Source organism: Vulpes lagopus, chromosome 20, assembly GCF_018345385.1.
Source record: "Vulpes lagopus strain Blue_001 chromosome 20, ASM1834538v1, whole genome shotgun sequence".
In the NCBI taxonomy this organism is placed as follows: Eukaryota; Metazoa; Chordata; class Mammalia; order Carnivora; family Canidae; genus Vulpes; species Vulpes lagopus.
In genome coordinates, this window is record NC_054843.1 from 20,258,820 (window position 1) to 20,276,100 (window position 17,281).

At 33.7% G+C, this 17,281-nt stretch overlaps 1 long non-coding RNA gene across 1 annotated transcript in view; it reads right to left on the reverse strand.

The window, feature by feature from the left end:
- Positions 1-17,281, reverse strand: part of LOC121479534 — a 79,963-nt gene that overhangs the window by 39,176 nt on the left and 23,506 nt on the right. Inside the window, exon 2 of the long non-coding RNA XR_005984746.1 lies at positions 8,482-8,524. This is a non-coding gene — a long non-coding RNA (uncharacterized LOC121479534). The remainder of the gene's footprint in view (positions 1-8,481; positions 8,525-17,281) is intronic.

Genomic DNA, 17,281 nt, shown 5'->3' on the forward strand with positions numbered 1-17,281 from the left:
TATATTGTAGATCAGATCTCTTACTCATTTGTATGACTGTAACTTTATAACCACTGAATACTCCTCCTCTCTTATACTTCCATCCCCTGGTAATCACCATTCTACTGTCACCTTCTGTACCTATGTTTATATTAGATGCTCCATTTATAAAAGAAGTCATTCAGTGTTTCTCTTTCTGTGACTATTCTATTTCATTAGCATAATGTCTCCCAAGTCCATTTATATTGTCACAAATCGTAGGATTTCCAACTGTTTTGTTTGAATAATACTACATTGTATGTGTATACCACATTTTCTCTATCCATTTTCTGTTGATGGACATTTGAATTATTTCCATATCTTGGTTATTGTGAATAAGGCCATATTAAATGTAGTACTGTAGATATCTCTTCAAGATCCTGATTCCAATTCTTCTAGGTATATACTCAGAGGTGGACCTCATGGATAATATGGTGTTTATATTTTTAAAATTTTTTAGGAACCGCCATGCCATTTTCCATAGTTGTGGTACGACTTTACATTTCCACCAATGATCCACAAGGGTTCTAACGCACAATTTGTCAACACTATATTTTGGGTTTGCTTTTGTTTTGTTTTGTTTTGTTTTGATAATGGAAATCTAACATGCATGAGGTAGTATCTCACTGTGTTTCTGATTTGCATTTCCCTGACAATTGGTGAAACTAAGCATCTTCTTATATACCATGGCCATTTGTATATTGGCCATGTATGTGGCCAATATATGTTGGCCATTTATATATCTTTATTGGAGAAATGTCTACTCAGTTTCTTAGGCCATTTTTAATGGGATTATTTGATTTTTGTTTTTAGGCTGCTGAAGTCCCTTATATATTTTGGAAATAATCCTCTTCACATACATATGGTGTGCAAATATTTTCTCCTACTCTGAAGGCTGCTTCTGTGCTGTTATTGTGTCCTTTGATGTGCAAAGATTTTTTTTAAGATTTTTTTTATTTATTCATGATAGAGAGAGAGAGAGAGAGAGAGGCAGAGGGAGAAGCAGACTCCATGCCAGGAGCCCGATGCGGGACTTGATCCCAGGACTCCAAGATCATGCTCTGGGCCAAAGGCAGGCGCTGAACTGTTGAGCCACCCAGGGATCCCTGTGCAAAAGATTTTTTGTTTAATGTAGTACCAGTTTGTCTACTTGTCTTTGGATACCTAGACTTTTGATGTCATATCTGAGAAATCATTAATGAGACCAATGTCAAGAATCTTTTCCATTAAGTTTTCTTCCAAGATTTCTATGGTTTCAGACTTAACATCTAAGTCTTTAATCCATTTTAATGTTTATGTGTAGTGTGTGTCCAATTTCAGTTTTTTAAACTTTTTTTTTATTTGCACATAGTTGACACACAATGTTACATTAGTTTCAAATGTGCAACTTATTGATTCAACATCTTTATATATTATGCTGTGCTCACCACAAGTATAGCTGCCATCATACAATACCTATATAATATCATTGAGTATATTCCCTATGCTGTACTTTTTCTCTCATGACTTATTCATTTCATAACTGGAAGCCTGTATTTCTCACTCCCCTTCATCCATTTTATCTTTTTAAATGTGTATTTCCAGTTTTCCCAATGCTACTTATTGAAGAGACTATCCTTTCATAAGTGTTCTTGGCATGCTGAGGAAGATCAGATAATCATAAGTGTGGATTTATTTCTGGGCTCTTTATTTTGTTCCGTTGGTCTATTGCTATGCTTATTGTTATACCAGTCTATTCCACTATGATGTTATACTGTTTGTTGTTATGCTGGTACCATACTGTTTTGATTATTGTAGCTTTTTAATATATTTTGAAATCAGGAAGTATGTTTCCTAAAACAAGGCATTCTATAGTCTTATACCCACTGGTATAAAGTACTGATAAAAATTAAAAATTAATAATGTATATTTGATGAATTTGTCTATTTTAATACATATTATACTACTTAAAGTAATATTTCTTTATAAAAACAGCTAGTTATTTGCTGGAAATTCATTGTTCTTGATAGCAGAAGTGTTTAGCAAATTTCTTTATATGTGAAATTTTTAATGTCTTGACATTAATAGTTTTTTGTATTATTGACTTTTCAAAATAGTTGAATGGGGAAGTCAAATAATTAATTTATATGTTTAAGAGAAATGAGATTATTTATATATAACCTATAAATATTTATAGACAAGGTCAAATTTATGCTTTTTTGTTTTGTTTTGTTTTTGTTTTGTTTTGTTTTTGCCACTTGGTGCTTTTGGTATCTTATCAAGTAAAAATTGCCTGGTCCAAGGTCATGTAGATATACCGCTATATTTCTTTTTAAAAATTCAGTATTTTCACTGTTCTTTTTTTTTTTAATTAATTTTTATTGGTGTTCAATTTACCAACATACAGAAAAACACCCAGTGCTCATCCCGTCAAGTGTCCACCTCAGTGCCCGTCACCCCTTCCCCTCCAACACCCACCCTCCTCCCCTTCCACCACCCCTAGTTCGTTTCCCAGAGTTAGGAGTCTTTATGTTCTGTCTCCCTTCCTGATATTTCCCAACATTTCTTTTGCTTCCTTTATATTCCCTTTCACTATTATTTATATTCCCCAAATGAATGAGAACATACACTGTTTGTCCTTCTCTGATTGACTTATTTCACTCAGCATAATACCCTCCAGTTCCACCCACGTTGAAGCAAATGGTGGGTATTTGTCGTTTCTAATTGCTGAGTAATATTCCATTGTATACATAGACCACATCTTCTTTATCCATTCATCTTTCGATGGACACCGAGGCTCCTTCCACAGTTTGGCTATTGTGGCCATTGCTGATAGAAACATCGGGGTGCAGGTGTCTCGGCGTTTCATTGCATCTGAATCTTTGGGGTAAATCCCCAACAGTGCAATTGCTGGGTCATAGGGCAGGTCTATTTTTAACTCTTTGAGGAACCTCCACACAGTTTTCACTGTTCGATTTAATTCTATGACACTTTCTGAGCTAGATCTTACATATGATTTGAGATAGGGATACAATTTTATTCTTTTTCAAGTGATATTTGAGTATAATTCACTCAAAAAATGATTGTTTCCTATTGAATTGTTTTGGCAACATTGTTGAAAAAGAACTAATATTGTAATAAAATAAAAGATATAAGAGTATGTGAACAAAACCAATAATTTGATAAGATTAATCCATATCAATGGAGTTAATAAACTAATTATGCATAGACGCTGGTCTCTTTTCTTTAATTCACATAATTAGTGGTGACATCTTGATTTCCACATAATTCTATGCTATGTCAGTCACATATAGGGTGGAAGTAACAGTAGTTCAACATCAAAACTTTATAGGCCTTACTTTTCAACAGAAGTAATTTAACATATTTCCTCAGTCTAAAACTAAGGAGCAAAGAGATATATATGATAATTATTATTACTAACCACTATTGAGAAAATAAATATTTAAGATCCAGAAATTATTCACAAATAATTTTCAAATATTGTTTTTATTTTAAAAGGCTGTACTTTTAAATCCTAAGTAAAGGACTGATAATAAATGCTGTCTGAAGCATTACATTTTGGATAAGATTTGGTCTTACACATCACATGGAGTCTGAAGGAATTCATTCATCCACTTGAATGCCTATTGTTATTAAAAGAATGAAGAATTTATGTCAGGATATTTTTTGGATTTACTAGTTCCCAGAGAAGAACAAACCATTATCTGTAGGCTACAAATGAAAACTATTTATCTTGTTCCTTGTATCCAAACTATATTTCACAGTTCATGAGACTCAGATGGGAAGCAGTTTTCATTAGAAGTGGTGCTAGGAATTCCTCATCGTTAAAAAAATATAGGTTTACAGTATATATGAGTACTATAGGAGAGAGGGGCTATAAAATCATCCATCATTTAAGTAGAGACATAAAATTAATGATTTTGAATTTTGTAACAGGCAACTATGTTAAAAACGCTGGCACTGCATCCTGAAAAAATAATAGAAAATAGAGTATCTTATCAAATGCCAGTTATTCATAATACAGTAAAAATAAATTTTGGAGCAATAGTCAGACAATCAGATTTTTAATGGAAATTACTTTTTAATAATTTCCCATTTCTTAAGTATGAAAATGTATGTTTAAAATCAAATAAACGTGTATTGCCAAGTCCATATACATAGTTATATACTGAATTATGTCACCTCAAAATTATATGTTGAAGCCCTAGCTCCTTCTCCCTCACCATTACATTTGGAACTAAGGCTTTTAAAGAGGTAGCAACTTTTAAATGAGATTATATGGGTGGGATCCTAATCCAGTATTATTGTGTCCTATAAGAAGAGGAAAGACATAAGAAATGAGTTTCAGCCCTACATTAGCTGAAGAGATTACTTAAAATAAAGATAGAAATAAACAAAAAATTCTCTAACAAGGAGTTTACTACTAATAAAATGACAAATTTGAGACGCCTGGGTGGCTCAGTGATTTAGCTCCTGCCTTGGGCCTGGAGCGTGATCCTGGGATCCTGGGATGGAGTCACGCATCAGGCTCTCTGCATGGAGCCTGCTTCTCCCTTTCTGTGTGTGTGTGTGTGTGTGTGTGTGTGTGTATGTGTCTCATGAATAAATAAATAAAATATTTTAAAAAATGACAAAGCAGGTGCATGCAATTTTATTTTATTTTTATTTTTTGCCAATCTTTTTGAGTCTTAGAACACCAGATGAGATAATGTTTCTAAACTGGATGGTTAAGCACTCAATATCATTTTTGTTTTGTATTCTTGTTTGTTTGTATCATGAAAAATTATGAAATATCTATAAAATGAATAAAACATAGGTGAACTTCATTACCTCTTTTGGCAATTAACAACATATTGCACTTTTACTTGATCTATATTATTTCAATGTTCACTGTCCATTCAATATTTTGAATCAAATTCCAAATATTGCAAGAGTCCAATCATAAATATTTCCTCAAAATCTTAAAAGTTAGACTGCCTAGGTGGCTCAGCAGTTGAGTGTCTGCCTTCAGCTCAGGACGTGATCCCAATCCAGGGATCGAGTCCTGCATTGGGGTCCTGCAAGGAGAGTGCATCACCCTCTATGTCTCTGCCTCTCTCTGTCTCTCTCATGAATAAATAAATAAAATCTTAAAAAAAACAAAATAAAATAAAATCTTGAAAATTCTCATCACACATTAAAAAATTTGTAATTATGTATGGTGATAATTGTTATTTAAACTATTGTGGCAATCATTTGTCAATATGTATAAATATTGAATAACAAACTAGACCACTCTCTTTCACCATACACAAAGATAAACTCAAAATGGATGAGAGATCTAAATGTGAGACAAGAGTCCATCAAAATCATAGAAGAGAACACAGGCAACACCCTTTTTGAACTCGGCCACAGTAACTTCTTGCAAGATACACCCACAAAGGCAAAAGAAACAAAAGCAAAAATGAACTATTGGGACTTCATCAAGATAAGAAGCTTTTGCACAGCAAAGGATACAGTCAACAAAACTAAAAGACAACCTACAGAATGGGAGAAGATATTTGCAAATGACGTATCAGATAAAGGGCTAGTTTCCAAGATCTATAAAGAACTTATTAAACTCAACACCAAAGAAACAAACAATCCAATCATGAAATGGGCAAAAGACAGGAAGAGAAATCTCACAGAGGAAGACATGGACATGGCCAACAAGCACATGAGAAAATGCTCTGCATCACTTGCCATCAGGGAAATACAAATCAAAACCACAATGAGATACCACCTCACACCAGTGAGAATGGGGAAAATTAACAAGGCAGGAAACAACAAATGTTGGAGAGGATGCGGAGAAAAGGGAACCCTCTTACACTGTTGGTGGGAATGTGAACTGGTGCAGCCACTCTGGAAAACTGTGTGGAGGTTCCTCAAAGAATTAAAAATGGAACTGCCCTAGACCCAGCAATTGCACTGTTGGGGATTTACCCCAAAGATTCAGATGCAATGAAACGTCGGGACACCTGCACCCCGATGTTTCTATCAGCAATGGCCACAATAGCCAAACTGTGGAAGGAGCCTCGGTGTCCATCGAAAGATGATGGATAAAGAAGATGTGGTTTATGTATACAATGGAATATTACTCAGCAATTAGAAACGACAAATACCCACCATTTGCTTCAACGTGGATGGAACTGGAGGGTATTATGCTGAGTGAAATAAGTCAATCGGAGAAGGACAAACAGTGTATGTTCTCATTTTCTCACTCATTTGGGGAATATAAATAATAGTGAAAGGGAATATAAAGGAAGCAAAAGAAATGTTGGGAAATATCAGGAAGGGAGACAGAACATAAAGACTCCTAACTCGGGGAAACGAACTAGGGGTGGTGGAAGGGGAGGAGGGCGGGTGTTGGAGGGGAAGGGGTGACGGGCACTGAGGGGGACACTTGACGGGATGAGCACTGGGTGTTTTTCTGTATGTTGGTAAATTGAACACCAATAAAAATTAATTAAAAAAAACCTCACAGTATCATGATCCCACTGATCACATTTAGGATAAAAAATTCAATTTTTAAAAAAAGAGTTTATTTATTTATTTGAGAGAGAGAGAGCATGAGAGGGTGAGCACTAGCAGGGGGCTAGGGCAGAGGGAGAGACAGAAGCATATTCCCCTCTGAGTAGAGAGCCCAATTCTGGGCTCTATCCCAGGACCCTGGGATCATGACCTGACCTGAAGGCAGATGCTTAACCAACTGCACCACCAGACCCTCCCCTTCCAAATTCTATTTAAATGTATGGGATATTAAAGTAGTTATATGATTTATTTGAAATAAAACTATGAAAATGAGTTCCTAATAATTTTAAGAAATTGTTAAAGGTATCTCCTATAAATAAAATGAAAATTAGAAGAAATGTAATATCCTGGTAAGAATTTAGGTAAATTGCTTAGCTCTAGAATAAAGTATATCAAACCAGAATTCTGAGGTATCTCTAAGGGTTCTACAAGGTAAGAAGATTGAAAATAAGTAAATTATTTATTTCTGTATTAATGTACAATGACAATGATTGAGAAATCTCATTAGCAATTTCATTAAAGGTTTTCCAGGACTGCTTTTTAGTGCTCAGTGGGATATATTCACTTGACAGTCAGTTCTAGATCAGAGAGTGGTAGCCATTGGTGATTGTGATATTGCAAGGAGATGATATTAGACTTTCCTTCTGGAAGAACCTTCTTCAACCTCTCCTTCTAAGTTACTACTAACTTACTGAACTGGACATGTTCCCTTTTGTAAAATGGCATTAATAGTAAAAACTACTTCATTGGATGTTAATTGGTCTAATTTTCAAAAGTACTTAGTATAGTGTTTGATATATAAGGTATTAAATGAGGGTTTTAAAAAATACAAATTTTATATTAAGAGGTTAGACCCAGAATCCAGACTACTTGTAGCCCATCCTCTTAAACAATGTTGTATGTTACTCTTTAATAAAATTATAATATTTTTACATATAATAAATTTTATATAAACTTTTAAATATTTTTATTTTTCTATATAGTGTTATACATGTATTACTTTTAAATAACTATATAAAGTAATAGCAAGATTAGGATGCTTTATTCCGAACTAACTTATTTACAGACAAAGTGCTATATTAAAGGTTACAGAATCTAAAAGTTCTGAAATGCATTGAAGCTTTCATAAGCCAGTGGTTATAATGACCAACAGACTCCACAAAACCATTTACTCACAAGAGGAAAAATGGCCTGATTGGATTAGAAGTGGAAAGACTAATGCATTTTTGTCCTTAAGGATTAGAAGAAAAATTGTTCTCTCAACTCTGCGAGTGAGCACAACAAGCAATCCAAAAGCATTATTTGTGTGAGGCAGTTTGTAGAATCTGTTCCATTTGTCACTAAAAGTAGTGGTTGAGGTTCAGGAAAATTTGAGTAATGTTTCAGCCTCAGGGTCAGTGGTCACATATTCAGAACAATACCCTAGGTTTAAAGATGATTCACATCCTCAGAAACACTCAGCATTATCATCTACCCCCTAACTATCAATCCTTAACTTACAATACCTTTTTTAAGAGGAATAAGATTAGATTACTTACAAAATTTAATATATATATTAAATTGTGTGTTTATATATACAAATGCATGGAACATTTGGAAAAATGTTCATATAAGAACATATATGTTAATATACATGTATATGTATCTATAAGCATATCTATAAGTATATAGATATATAAGCATTATGTATAATATACATATATACATATATATGAACATTTTTCCATATGACGACTGGTAAACATTTTTAGTGAATGGCTGATAATTATTTCAGATGGTTTTTAAATGTTTGTATACTTATTTGTGAACTTTGACTTGAGAGTTGACTGCATGTAAAAGCTATTCCATTTCCAGGTAAACAGTATCCTGAGAGCTGTTTGACACACCTTAAAAAGGAAAAAAAAAAAGTCTTACCTCTAACCATAGAATTTCAGAGGTCTCTGAAGCCTAACAAAAACTAGAAAAGGAGAATTTATATAGTTAGAAAACAGGCATCAGCAATTTGTACATGATATCTCTCCCATTCCCTGTGGTTACAAGGTTACAGCTTATAGAAACACAACATTTTTCAAGGTACCTACCATAAAATTTCAAAATGTTGAAAAAATAACTAGATGCTTCTTTGGTTACCTTTCAGGCACCAGCATCTAAAATCTAACACAGAGCAAAGACTGCATCAGCCTCAGGGTGGATAGTATCTACCTACATCATATACCATTAAAATGACTTCAAATATTTTAACTATTTTCAAATAAAATTGTTTTGCTTATATAAACAGTAAGCCAAGTGAAGAAAAATCAAGAAGTAATTCTATGCCAGCCTACATATATGTGTCAAGCACTGTTTAAGATTATGTTATATGACTAGCCTATAGCCATCTCTACTGTGCTTAGAACTCTAAGATGATCCTTGATTCCCTCTCCTTATTGTACATGCCCTTGCAAAATTCACTTCCCTTGAGGTGTGGGACCCATCAATATGACATAATAATAATAATAATAATAATAATAATAATAATAATAATTCTTTGATTAGGTTATGTTATATGGCAAAAGTGATAAGATACTGCTTGGTTTTGTCCTACAACTACTGATTCTCCAATTCTCTAATATCAACTGGGTATGCTATAATTAAAACCAATTCTGGCACTAACTACTTGGAATTAGGTCAAGTAAAGGATCCATCCCATAAGATTATCCCAACTTCACAACCAGATGCAAGTGGGGTCTCCAGGTGACCCATACCTCTGTCTAGCTAATTAGATTTGGGGTTCAAACAAACAAATATTAGGTTTGATAATTTGTTAAAGTAACTCACAGAACTCAGAAAACCCTCATTTATTAACACAGTTTTATTATAAACAATGAAATTAACAGTCAGATGAATAGAGACATAGAGTAAGATCAAGAAGGATCCTATACACATGAGAGTCAAGATATGTCATCCTCTCAATAGATATATTCACCAACCCAGAAGCTTCCCCAAATCTTATCATTCTGACTTTTTAAACATAAGTTACATTATGTAGCCATGATTGATTTGATCACTGACTATTGGTGACTGACTCAATCTCTGACCACTCTCCCCTACCCAGACTTTGGGAGTATAACTGAAAGTTCTGACCCTCTAATCATGAAGTTAATTTTTCTGAAGCTATCTAACCCCCTCTCTCCCCACCAAACAATTATATTGTCTCATTAACATACAAAAGACACTTCTTCTATCTCTCAGGAAATCTCAAGGGTTTTAGGAGCTCTGTACCAGAAACCAGGTACAAACCAAGTATATATATTTTTTGTTATACTACGGATAGTGTCTCCAATGATTATGTTACTTATATAAGATCTTCTTAGGAAAATGAAAGAAGAGATTCTCCAGCTGGCCTTGAAATGCTGTGTGAGTTCTAGGAGCTGAGAATGGCCCCAGCAGACAGCCAGTAAGAAGGCAGGGACCTTAGTCCTGGAACTACAAGAAAGTGAATTAAGCTAACACCTAATGGACTTAGAAGAGTATGCTAGGCCTTTCTGAGACCATAGTCCCGGTTTCACATGCTTGTTTTTAGCCTAATTGGGACCCTGACCATAAAACCTAGGTAACATCTGATCAGAAACCTGACCTCAGGAAACTGAGAAATAAATTTGTGTTCTCTTTTAGCCATTCTATGCGATCATTTCTTGCATAGCACTAGACAACTAATTCACTTCTCCTCATGGAATTCATATTTTATTGGGAGAGACAGATAATAAATACCTGAGAAAAAGCCAATAATGCAACATCAGACAAAAAGTGCTTTGAAGTAAGAGGAAGGGTAAGCGTCTCAATGATGACAGAAGATTCCAGAATATCACTGCAAGAAGGTTCTGGAATGGGAGGAAGCTCATCAAACTGTAGGAAAAGTCATAGAGGGGCATAGAACAAAATGAAGCAGAAGGGAATTGGTGGGGGCAGGGTTTGGACATCTAGGAAGGGATTAGATCATAAAACTCATAACAATCATTTATTTTTAGTTTTTAGAACTCTTTCAACAGTTTATTCTCTTTCTATAGACTTTTTAAATTACTGATCATTTGGGGAAATTTTAATAGCTTGGTTAATATTTTCAAACTCTGCTGGTATGTTTGTTTTTCTAACTATCTGTCAATGTTGATGATGTTTTACTCTCACACAGTGGTCTATTTAATTGTTGTACCCAATTAATAGTGGTTCTGTGTTTCTAACTTCTTATGCATTAGATCATTACAGATTTATTCTATGTTTTTGTTGCTTATTATTTATTTAGCAATTTTATGCACATAATACCTATAATTCTGTAGTGGAGGTGCAGGGGCGCAAGAGTGCCTGGCTCCAGGGATCCCAAACAGACCAGTTTGCCCACTAACCCCTGACAAAATCCAAAGACAGAGATGAAGTTGTGGTGAAATAAGAAAGCAATTTATTTTAGTAAGGCCAACACTAAGAAGGAAGTAGACTGGTAGACCAGAGTCTTGAAGACTGTCTCCAAAGTGATGAAAAAACTTGTAGGTTTAGATAAGGGAAATATGGAAAAAAGTCAGTGGGTACATGCAGGTTGGCAGTAAAGGCCAGGCTGATCTTTGTCTAGGGCTGAATCACATGAGGACTTGCTGGCTCAGGATAGTCCCTATTGTTTGAGGAAGTAGTTTCTGTTCCCTTTAGGGAAGGCTTTTTCCTCAGGATTTTTTTTGCCTGAACTAAGGGACAAGCTGAAAAGGAGAATCCAGCTAGAAAATCTGAGGCCAAAATGGAAGCAGAACCCAAGTGCTCTTTCCATTTCATTAATGGTTACTTGATCATAATGAAATAGTCATTAGTGACTGTGGTGTGTTAGAGCTGGCTTGCACTAGTTCATGTAAGTCCATTGTGAGCATTTCTTCCCAACTCCATTATCAGTTGTGTCATGTCGGTTGGTAGCTTCAGATTGTCTCTGGGATAAATATTATATCACAAAATCAGTAAATATATTATTTCTTTCCTCAGAAAGCCAGTTGTTAAGCTTCACCAGCATACCAATGATAGGATATAATCATTGGCAAGTTGATAAATATAAATTGCAACAAGATATATTTCTGTAAATTATCAGCTTACTTTGACCTTCTATACTCATAAATATAATTTTTGAGAAAAATAACTTTGTTCCAGTTACAACTAATGCATGTAAATTTATCTATCTATCATCTATATATATATATCTTTGCTAGTCATATTTCATGTAATAAAATATAATTTGCATGTATAAGAAGTTAATTAAACAATAGTTTATTCTGGATGCTGAAATTAATATAGATTTATCACGTTCAATTATATTTACTAATCAGAAAATCTCTTCACACCAACATCTTCCTATTCCCTGACTCAATTATCACTCAGGGACATAGTATAGCTTTCTGCTAGTAGGTAATTGTTGATGGAAAATAAAAAAGTCTACAATGTCATAAAATTTTCCTATCATATTCACTGGAAAGGAAAATATGCCTAATTCCACCTCTAAACACAAGAGAAACATAGAGAATAACAATTATGTCATTCCCTGCAATATTTAATTTTCAAAAGAAAACTGAGAAGTAAATTATATATATACATATATATATATTAAATTACTTGCTAACAGAAAAAGAAAACTTGTATTTGTATTTCAGTGAAATATTATAATAAAATAAAAGACTAATATGATAGTTATTTAGTTATCTTAAATAAGCTTTATGTATAGAGTATCAGAATAAGAAATTAAAAAAAAACTATGATATATATAATGTGGGTATATCTAAATTCTATCTTCTTTCTGGTAGTTTATTTTCTTCCTCAAGTAACTATGGGTTACGCCCATTTATACGTTTTCACTTCAAAAATTTTATACTCAATTCTTTCTAGAAATTTAGCTTGGGGTGCTTGAACCAATTTCTACCTAGGAAAACAATGAAAAGAATCAGATTGTAACTTTTATTTTGCAGCAAACTATCATCAGGGGCCCCGTTTTCTTCCCTAGCTATGCCAACTTCTATTACTTCTGATATAAAAGAAAACTATTCAGTGAGTTTGGAGTGAGCAGTGCAAAACAGCTGGCTGGTATTTAATGTACATAACCAATTCATAAGTCATCTTATACTCACTCCATTCTTTTTTTTTAATATATTTTTAAAATACACTTGGTTATTTCCTATCCAGAAGATAAAACATTTTGTCACCCTTTTTTTGATAATCATGAATGTTCCTATAGTAATATCACTGTTTCTGGCATGTGCTCCAAATAAGTGTTACTTATTAGTTACAAATATATGGATATTCTTCAGTCTTTTATGAATCAAATTAAATATTCTGTGCAATGAGCATTATTTTTTTGTTTTTATTTTTTTCATCTTAGAAATATTTAATCATTTCACTTTTCACCTGGAGAATATTCTTAGAAATACACTATTATATTTTTGTACCTATTTTGTGCCTAAAAAAAAAAAACAAAGCAAAATGAATTATTTCTGAGGACTAATCTAAACACCATTATTCATATTTTGTTTTTAGAGGAAAAATAGAGTAACGAGAGGAGAGAAACCATAAGTTCATGGTTATATAACTAGAAGGTTCATGCACATCTTTACTTAGTATTTGTTGAAACATATGCCAACAGTGAAAGTATAAACAAAAAATAAAACACCTAGGAAAGCAAGACACATAGATGGCTTTAAAAGCAATATATTTTTCCAAGTACATTTGTAGTCTTCGATATTAATTGCTAATAACTGAGTAATTTCAGGACTAAACATTAAGGCGAGCAATATTTATAATTTATCATTAGTCATAGAGGAAAACTGAAAAAGAAAGAGTGCTAAAATAAAAAAAAATAAGTATACGTTTGCCTAATTATTTAATGGAATTCGGTTTTCATTTTTGGGTTCTTAGCTCATTTGGAGTTTTTTTTTGTCAAGTTTTTCTCATACTTTCTTCCATTATTATTTGCATATGATTTAGATAAGTTGAGAATTACTTTTGATGATGCTGTACTACATAGGATTACATATATTTTAGGCACAGTGACTAATTGCTACCAAAACATATACTACAATGTGCATCCTGTATGCAAAATTGTGAAGCGCTTCTTTAAATTTCATATACACGGGGTGCTTCTGTGGCTCAGACACTTGGGCTCCTGCCTTTAGTTCAGGTTATGATACCAGGGATCCTGGGATCAACCCCTGCATCTGGCTCCCTGCCCAGTGGAAAGCATACTTCTCCCTCTCCTCTCTACTCTCACTTTCACCATCTCTGTTTCTCTCTCTCAAATAAATAAATAATAATAAAAACTTTGTATTCACAGATAATAAGCTCCAAAGCAAACTTGAAAAACAAAAACAAAACTGGAAGTATCATAATTTGAGACCTCAAGTTATATTATAAATTTGTAATGATCTAAACATTACAGTGCTGGCATGAAGATAGACACAAACACCAACAGAACAGAACAGAAAATCCAGAAATGAACCCACAGCTATATTTTTAATTAATTCTTGACAAAGCAGGAAAGAACACCCAAAAGATAGTCTTTTCAACAAATGGTGTTAGGAAAATTGGACAGGTGCATACAGAAGAATAAAACTGCACATTTTTCTTACACCATACACAAAAATAAATTCAAAATGGATTAAAGACCTAAATGTGAGACTTGAAATGATAAAAATCTAGAGAACAAAGATAGATATGTTTCCTAAGGGAAAAATAAACTATTGGGGACCTTATAAAAATAAAAATAAAAACATTAAAATTAAAAAAAATAGAAAGCAAAAATAAACTATTGGGACCTTATAAAAATAAAAAGCTTCTGCACAACAAAGGAAATAATCAGCAAAACTAAAAGGCAACGTTTGGAATGGGAGAAGATAGTTGCAAATGGCATATCTGATAAAGGATTAGTATCCAATATAAATTATGAACTTCTCAAACTCAACACCCAAAAAAAACCAAAAAAAAATCCAGTTAAGAAATGGCCAGAAGACGTCAGCCATTTCTCCAAAGAAGACACACAAATGGCTGACATGCACATGATAAAGAGTTCAATCTCATTCATCATCAGGAAAATAAACAAGTCACAACCACAATATCATCTCACACCTGTCAAAATGGCCAGAACCAACAACACAAGAAACAATAGGTGTTGGAGAATGTGGAGAAAAATGAACCCTCTTCACTGTTGGTAGGAACACAAACTGGTGCAACCACTCTCAAATCAAAAACAGTATGGAGGTTGGTCAAACAGCTAAAACATAGAACTACCCTATGATCCAATAATTGCACTATTAGTATTTACCCAAAGAATATAAAAGTACTAATTCGAAGGGATACATGCACTTAGATGTTTATAGTAGAATTCTCTACAATAGCCAAACTATAGAAACAGCCCAAGTGCCCATCAACAGATGAATGGATAAAGAAGAAGTGGAATATTACTCAGCCACAAAAAGAATGAAATCTTGCCATTTTCAGTGACATGGATGGATCTAGAAAGTTTTATGCTAAACCAAATTGTCAAAGAAAGACAAATAGCATATCATTACACGCATATGTGGAATTTCAGAAACAAAACAAATTAGCAAAGGGAAAAAAAAAGAGAGAGAAGGAAAACAGTCCTTAACTATGGTTACCAGAGGGGATGTGGCCTGGGGGAAATGTAAAAATAGGTAATGGGGAAAACAGATGATGGGCATTAAAGAGGGCACTTGTGATGAACACTGGATGTTATATGGAAGTGCTGAATTACTGTTTTGCACAGCTGAAACTATTACACTCTATGTTAACTACCTGGAATTTAAATAACAACTTAAAAAAAAAAAAAAAAGAGGCCTCATCAAATGGAGGCAGGAATGGAGATGCCTAAGCCAACAATGGAAATATGTAGACAGCAAGGCTGACCAGGAGGGCAGAGGGCTTGACCGAACACCCTTCAGGGACTATAGTACTAGCTGTACATCAAGTCTGGTGTGGGAGAGAGCTTTGCCCTGGGATACCTGCCAGCGAAAGCCTTTGTAATAATCTATGGTCAGGCCTGAAAAAAGTCACATATAAAAGTTTTTCCTGGAACCAAATTCCACCATGAGGATATCATTAAAAATGTTATTTGTTAGCTTTTAAATTCAATCACTGTGTGCATATACATTATATGGTATACAATTATTATATATAAAAGAGAGAAACAGATGACCATATTAGTTTTATCTTTTTTTTAAGATTGTATTTATTTATTCAAGAGACACACACACACACAGCGAGAGAGAGAAAGAGAAAGAGAGAGAGGCAGAGATATAGGCAGAGGGAGTAGCAGGCTCCATGCAGGGAGCCCAATGTGAGGCTCGATCCCGGGACTCCAGGATCACGCCCTAGGCCCAAGGCAGGCACTAAATCGCTGAGCCACCCAGGCATCCCAGAACATATTAGTTTTAGACTAAGTTATTTTTGTTGAATACAAGGCTAGACTATTGAATGATATAAGAACCACACACACAAACATATGTGAATGATAACTTTCATATGTGTAGTTGTATGTGGTTGTTATCATTAATAATGATGTAACTCCAAATATTTTGGAGGACAAGCTGTAGTAATTGCCTTCTGCTTTTGTGTCTTATCTTCAGGGAAAATATCCTTCCTCAGCGATAGCCAACTTATCATTTTTTAATATTCAGAAAACTTTTATTAAACTATAATCTGGGTTACTGAACAGTTTTCAAATTTTATCCTTACTCAGAATCATTTCTTCAAAAATGTGAAAAAATGAGTGAATCTTTTAAATACTGCTTGTTTTCTCTAGCATGCTTAAAAATGCAAAATTCCTTTAAAATAAAGTGCTATTCTAATTTTTAAAATCACATATCTATTTAGCCAAACTGCATTACATTAAATGTGTTTACAAGACAAATCATAGCACATTGCATAGGAGGATAGATATTGGTAACTTAAAAGTGTACTTTTTAATTTTTATTTTTTAAATATTTTATTTATTTATTTGAGAGAGAATGAGTGAAAGAACAGAGGGAGAGGGAGAAGCAGACTCTCTGCTGAGCAGGGAGCCTGATGCCAGGCTCGATCCCAGGACTCCTGGATCATGACCCCAGCTGAAGGCAGACAATAGACTGAGTCACCCAGGTGCTTCTAAAAGTGTATTTCTCAATCAACTTCAGAATCTAGTTAGATTTTGGATAAAACTGGCTATATGGATTAAAGTTGTATACCTGTGTTCTTTTTGCCATTTGCCTGTGATTAAGAACAGCCAAATATAATTCAGATAATTAAAATTAGGGGTATAGTTTATGACCATGGGGCTGTGTAATTAAGTAGAATAAGGTGACTCTTCTATGTTATTTTTTTAAATTGAGATGAAATGCATATACCTATAATACCTAAAATGCACATATGCACAAACACATACATATTACTTGATTCCAAACATAAACATGTGTGTACATATCTTTTACTGGATGATTTAGATTATGTTTAATAGTTAAGAGTTAAAAAGAATAAACCAGATTATGTTTCTTATTACCTATATGTGTGATAGTATTCTCATTTCTTTTTAAAATTTTTATTGTGGCAAAATTCACATAACATAAAATTATCCCTGAACCATTTTAAAGTGTTCTATGTCATGGCATTTAGTACATTCATGATGTACAACCATTACCTGTCTCTAGTTCTAAGACATTTTTATCATCCCAAA